Source organism: Triticum dicoccoides, chromosome 2B (assembly GCF_002162155.2).
Source record: "Triticum dicoccoides isolate Atlit2015 ecotype Zavitan chromosome 2B, WEW_v2.0, whole genome shotgun sequence".
Classification (NCBI taxonomy): Eukaryota; Viridiplantae; Streptophyta; class Magnoliopsida; order Poales; family Poaceae; genus Triticum; species Triticum dicoccoides.
Window position 1 is genome coordinate 810,676,094 of NC_041383.1, and position 6,818 is coordinate 810,682,911.

At 46.5% G+C, this 6,818-nt stretch overlaps 1 pseudogene; it reads right to left on the minus strand.

Annotated features, from left to right (window-relative positions):
• Positions 1-2,880: 2,880 nt before the first annotated feature.
• LOC119368945 lies at positions 2,881-6,307 on the minus strand (annotated as a pseudogene).
• Between the last annotated feature and the right edge of the window lie 511 nt (positions 6,308-6,818).

Here is a 6,818-nt window from a genome sequence, read left to right on the forward strand (position 1 = left end):
TTCACAAAAAATTACCGGAAGATATTTAATCAACTCCTCAAAGAAAAAAGAAGAAGGAAGCAAACAGGGAATGGTCAAATAGTATGATGTGCATTCCTTCATACAACAAATAGTCCAGCTGAGCTGGTTAGTGTGTGTTCCCCATTACTTGCTTGACGTGGGTTCAAATCCCATATTCAGCATCATTTTTATTTTTGACTAAAAATGTAACCAGGGTGTGCCAAATAGATCTAGCGCCCAAAAAAATGACAGATCCAATCTAGAGAAAAAAATCACGGCAGTCAATGCCATAGTCCCCAGATTCTTCCCACTAAATTCACCATCAAGTTAGCAAATCGTTCACATATTAAATCTTGAACAAAGAGCCACTATGCAATATATTCATAGTCTGGACGCTTTTGACAACAACAAAGACTGGGTTAGTTGGTTAATGTGGTGGTGCACCTGCATGAGGTCGGGGGTTCGAATCCTGTTCTGGCTGCCCTTTCTTCCCTTTCTTTTTCTTGCGGAGTGGAGCGCCTGGATGAATCTCGATCGCGCGATGGGAATCGGACGAGGCGCACGAATCGTACGTGCCTGTCGCTAACGAACAGTCGGCAGATATTTAGCTTTGTCGTATATACTATTAGCGCATCAGAACAATTTTCAGGATTTGGGAGTGTGCCTCGTGTTGGGTGGGCTTGGTTGATGCCTATTGAGTGGTGGGCCGTGACCATGTGCTGACTCGTTCACGTAGCACTAGCACCGCAGTCGGCTGCTCGGCCTCGGCTGCTTGGCTGCCTAGGACTCGTTCGCGAGGGACGGAGGGGTGGCAGCACTTAGGGCACTGCCGCACGGGCGCACGGCAGTCGGCAGCCAGTAGGCCGTGGGCGCACAGGACGGGACCTGCGACCGGCGAGGCGTCAACCGGCGACAAGGACACCGAGAGGCCGCGATCGGCAAAGACTGCAACTCGCCGAGTCCGCTAGGGTTTGCAGATGACGCAACCCAAGAAAAGGATTAAATATGTAACGAAAGATGTAATTTCATTGTCCTTCTTCCCCTTGGTCGCATTAGATGAATTGTCATATTACTTGCTCGAATCACATGAACGAACGTTATTCAATTGTTCACTAACCAATTAACGTTTCTTGCGGTTTCTATAGATTTAATGTGTATTTTTGCCGAAGCCAGTAGAAGAATGTCACTGCCACAGTTCAGGCTGGACGGAGCGAGCGGGCTTTTCCGCCCGCTCGTGGCCCGTTCTGGACCGGACCGATCGGTCCTAGCCCGATGAAGAAATTGGCCGGTCCGGTTACCAAATTTGAGCCCGAAATTTACTCGGTCCGGTCCGGTCTTTAACCGGTCCGACCGAGCGGACCGAGGCTGCAGATTGTTCCTCGACGTCGCAGTCGCCGGCGACGCCCCGACCACCCTGCCCCAGCGCTTGTTCAACGGAATCAACTGTAACTCAGTCAATTGACACAGAGACAACGGGCAAGAGGTAGAAGAAGACTTAGGTCACGCGCTGTTATTCATTCAGTTAAACAAAAAATCGAAAGAACGAGAGATGGGATTAGATCCGATAATCACGGCAGCATCCCACGATCTACTCCACGCTGCCGTTTCCTTTTATTCGCGACTAAACAGTTTGATCCAATTATCACGCGCCATCCCACGCTGATGTTTCCCTTTATTCAATCGAACAGAAAACAAAAGGAAACATCTATTCCTACATAAGAGGCTTTACCAAATCTGTACGTGCAAGTTTTGTTTGGATTGTGACAGCCCCACTATTTTAGGGAACTGCAATCAAATTCAACTACGTACATAAGGTTTACATCAAAATTGTTCGTTGAAATATATAGCACTGCTTGAAACAGAAAGAACAAGGAAAAGTGGGAAACATGGTTCGATCCGATAATTATGGCGCCATCCCATCATTAACTCCACGTCCAATTTGTTCCAATAATCACGGCAAGGCCCGCAGACAGCCAATCGTGGGCTCATGCACCCATTACATTACTTGCATGCAAGAGAAAAAACTGCTAAGGCCTTGTTCGGTTGCGTGTGAATCCGAATGGATTGAAGGGGTTTGAGGGGGATTTGAACCTCTTCTAAGTCAAAGTATGAACCAATCCTTGCAAATCCCCTCCAATCCTCTTAGGGAGAGGATTAACCGAACAAAGCCTAAGGAAGAAAATGCACAGGTTCATGGCTAACAGTCGTGCGCGCCGCCACATGTCGTCTCTGCCGATGTGCATCATCGCCGATCTCGACCTCGGAGTCCCCTGTCCCTCTTCCTGGTCCGTCCGGCAAGCCACCGTCCGTGCTCTACCCTCAACGGTGGTGACCACGGCCGGTCCTCTCGGTCCGGCCCGGGCTTGAGCCCCGGCGGTCCGGTCCCTGAAATCAAGACCGCCCAGCTGGTCGGTCCGGTCCGGCCCGGCTCGCCGGCGGCCGGTCAAAACAGCGGCTCGGTCAGGGCCCGGACCGGCCCGGACCGTGTCCACCCTGAGCCACAGTCTACTTAATGAAAGTAAACCTTCGTTGGGCATGTATTCTTTCTAACTATCTTCACTTGCATAATGTGGTTTCTATCATTATATCCTACCAGTTATTAATTCATGATTTATCTATGGTTTTTATGTTTTATAGGTCATCTTTATGCCAGTCTAGTTAATATAGATGATACATTGACAATCAATCATCCATGTAATCTTCATCGAATGAGGTATGTAGAGTGCCCACACTTAAATGTTGGATTTTGGTTGTATTTGTTGAACACCAAGTAATATTTATCTAATATTCTAGTGAGCTCTTCCATAGTTGAGTTGTACATGCTTTTTTTTCATTCATAAACTTCACCACACCTGGAAATTATTTCTGCCTCCGCCACTGCTAATACCGCGGAGCCCCTTGATTCGCTGCAATAGAAGCAGAGCAATCCTTCTTGATGTTCTTCAGCCTTCCGACCACGTCGCTCATGCTCACCCTCTGGTCCGGAGAGTCGGTCGAGCACTCTAGACCTAGCTTGAATGTCGACACGAGAAAGCTAGTGTTGGAGGCAGTGGAAGGCAATTCCAATGGCGGAGCATTAGTCTGGTGATGAAAGCCATGACTGCTTATCTCTTCAAGCTGCAGCAGCTTATCGTCAACAACGTCGACAAGTCTTGCTGGAAATGCTCGGGAAACCCATTGTCTGAGGCTAGAATCGCCAACGAATATGGGGTCCGTGGGCCTCTTCCCGGTGAAGACTTCGAGCAGCATGATCCCGAAGCTGAACACGTCGCTCTTCCGTGATGCTTTCCCCATGTATGCAAGCTCTGCTCAAGAAAAAAATCAGCAGATTTAGCTAACCAAATTAATAGATGATGGCTTGCCAAATAAATTGTAAGAGCATGGTCGTGGCATGTGCCTACCTGGGGCCATATAACCAATTGTCCCTGGCATACTCGCTGAGATCATGGAGTTGTCATCGCCAAGAAGTAACTTCGCAATGCCAAAGTCAGCGACATGCACCGTCATGTCCTCATCAAATAACACATTGCTAGGCTTCAGGTCACAGTGTAGGACAACTTGACCGTGATGATGATGTAGATACTCCATTGCCTCCGACACGCCAAGCATAATGTCCAGTCTCTTGATGAATCCTAGTGGTTCACTATTTCCATAGTGCAAGTGTGTCTCCAAGCTACCATTGGGCATGTACTGGAGCAGCAGAGCTCTGAAATCCAAGATGGAACAGGTATTCAGTATCTGTATCAAGTTGCGATGCCGAGCCATCCGCAACACTTGACATTCAGCATCAAAGCTCCTCACAGCCTGCTCGAATTGCATGTTGAGCACTTTTATCGCGACCACCAAACCATCGTCCAGTTTGCCCTTGAAAACTTTGCCAAAAACTTCCAACTCCAAGTAGGTTGTCCACGTTGAAATTTTCAGTGGCACGGGCAATCTCATGGTAGGATACTAGCCTATGGCTGATCGGATCAGGCATGGTAATAGAAGTCAGAACAGTCAGTTGATGCTTATTTTTCTTTCTGAACATTAGGCATAAGAAAATTGCTATAACTCCGACTGCTATTATGACAGTTGGGAGCACAAATCTTAGCAAGTGTTTGTTGGTTGGGTGAGAATGGCCAAGGCATGGCGAAAATCCAAGATGTGGGGCGCCACACAATCCAGTATTTCCCATCAAGGATTGTGCACTGATGTTTGAGAAAATACCTTCATCTGGTATCTCACCTTGGAATTTGTTGAATGAGAGGTTCAAGCTAGTCAGAGAAGTAAAGTTGGAAAAATACTTTGGGATAGTGCCAGACAAGTTGTTCAAAGATAGGTCCAATGCCTCTAGGATGATTAAGTTTTTGAAAGAGTCTGGGATTGGACCTTGCAGCTCGTTGTGTGATAGATCAAGGTACCTTAACAGATCATGCTGTCCAAATGAAGTTGGGAGGCTACAAACCAAGTTGTTGGCAGATATATCTACCGTGTCTATTGCTTCCATGGAACCAAGATCCGGGTACAATCCACCGGTAAAGGAGTTGTTTGATAGAAATAATTGGCGAAGGTTACTGAGGTGGAATAAACTTTCAGGTATGGTCGAAAACAAGTCATTATGTGCTAGGGAAATGATTTCTAGCATACCTAAGTTACCAACACCATTTGGTATGGCACCAGAAAAATTATTTTCTTGGAGAGATAATATGTGCAATCTTGTCAGATTACCAATTTGAGATGGGATTGGGCCAGACAGGGTATTCGCAGTTAGGTCAAGTACCTCGAGATTCTGCAACAGTGCAATGGATTTAGGGATTATGCCTGTTAGTTGGTTGTAATACAAGCTTATTACTGTCAGATCACTTAGATTTGTGATTGATGCTGGAAAACCACCAGTTAAATGGTTTCTGTCTGCATCAAAGTATGTCAAGTATCTAGAGAGGTTTCCAACGTGATCGGGAATGACCCCGGTGAAAGAACAGTTATCTATTTCTAGTGTTCGGAGTTGTATGCAGTTGGATAAAGTGTCCAAGAAATCAAGTGTTCCCTCAAGAGGATTGCTTCCGAAAGCGAGCATCTCAAGGGCTTTGAGGTTCCCAATAGTTTTTGGGATTGGTCTAGTTAACTGGTTCGATGCTAGTTTTAGTGTAGACAATTTGGATAGGTTACCAAAAAAAGCTGGAAATGACCCTGCTAGTTGATTATGTGAAAGATCTAAATGCGTGAGTTGACTCATTTGTCCTAATTTGTGAGGAATCTTTCCGCTTAGGCTGCAAGATGAAAGGTCAAGTATACTGAGCATAGTAAGATTAGCAAGCTCACTTGGAATCGAACCTACAAGGTCATTTCCACCTATACTAAGGAAAGTGAGAAGTGGCAATTCACCGAGCCATGTTGGGACGAAGTCTAGAAAGGAGTTCACGGGCAGAGTAAGTTCTTGGAGGTGTTTGCATGATCCGAGTCCTGGTGGAATTTGACCTGTGAAATTGTTTTCACCAATATGAAACTCTTGCAACATCGGCAGACTAAAGCTTTGGTTGCTAGGGAAGGATCCTGTCAAGTAATAGTTTCCCGCGAGGCTCATAACCTGTAATCTGGACATGCTGAACATGATTAGAGGTACCAGACCAGATAGTTGATTTGCTTGCAAGTTGAGGTACTCAAGCATGGGACACGAGGCAATACCAGGTGGTATCGGACCTGTTAGGCTGTTGTTCCCTAAGCCAAGAACAACTAACAAAGGCGTGTTGTTGAACAATTGATTTGGTATTAGGCCACTTAAGTCGTTTGTCCCAAGTTGTATGTTCCTAAGATTGCCCAAGCTGTGCAGATCATTCGGTATTTGCCCAGAGAGAGCATTCTTTAATAGAACAAGGGCTTCTAGCTTTGTGAGGTTTGCTATGGTACGAGGGATTATACCTGACAATTCGTTAAGGCCAAGATCAAGAACAACGAGACGACTCAATCTACCAATATCAGGTGGGATGGAGCCCGTGAGGTTTGTGTTGGTGAGGTTTAAGACATGGAGGAAAGAGAGATTACCAAGATGCGGGGAGACCGTCCCTTTGAGCGGCATGCCTGGCAGCACCAGAGCGGTAACGCGCTGCCGATGCCGGCTGCAAGAGACGCCAACCCAGTGGCAGAAGGATGTGCCGGTTGTCCAGTTCTGACCAAGAATGCCAATAGGATCGGAGAGCTGAGCCTTGAACTCGAGCAGCGCGGCGAGGTCAGTGCCATTGTTGCTAGGAAGGGAAGGAGCAGCGAGCACGGTCATTGGCAATAGGAAGAGAAGTGCGAGTATCATGAGGGGAAATGCCATGGCCATGGACAGTGCTAGCAGCTCGCACTATTTAAGAGCATGGAATTTGTGGAGTGTTATATGCCTGCTACTTATAGAGCTCTTCCATGGTACATCTCAAATAAAAGAAGTCATGAGTTTAGTCCTAGCCACTGACTGAAAATGGTTGGTCAGAAAAGCAAGACCGTGACTCGATGCATAAAGCTTGTTGATGTAAACTGTGGCCTCTCTGTTGGTGTTAGTGGTATTTAGTGCTTGGAAACCAGGATTAGTGGATTGACTAAGCGGTGACGATGTAGGTGTTTCCGGGTCATAATGAGTGGCCTAATCGAAAGTTTCTTTGAAGGGTAACAATCAAGAGATTGTTTGATTGATCTGTTTGGCAAAAAGAATTCAAAGGCCTACAGGGGACAAACAGCCCACCTGAACTTTTCACTGAACCACCGTGTCGTTTACACGGCAAGGATATTGTCAGCATACAAGACACATGGCCTAAGCAGTACGCTTGTTCCATTCCATGTAGCTGAAATGAAAAAGC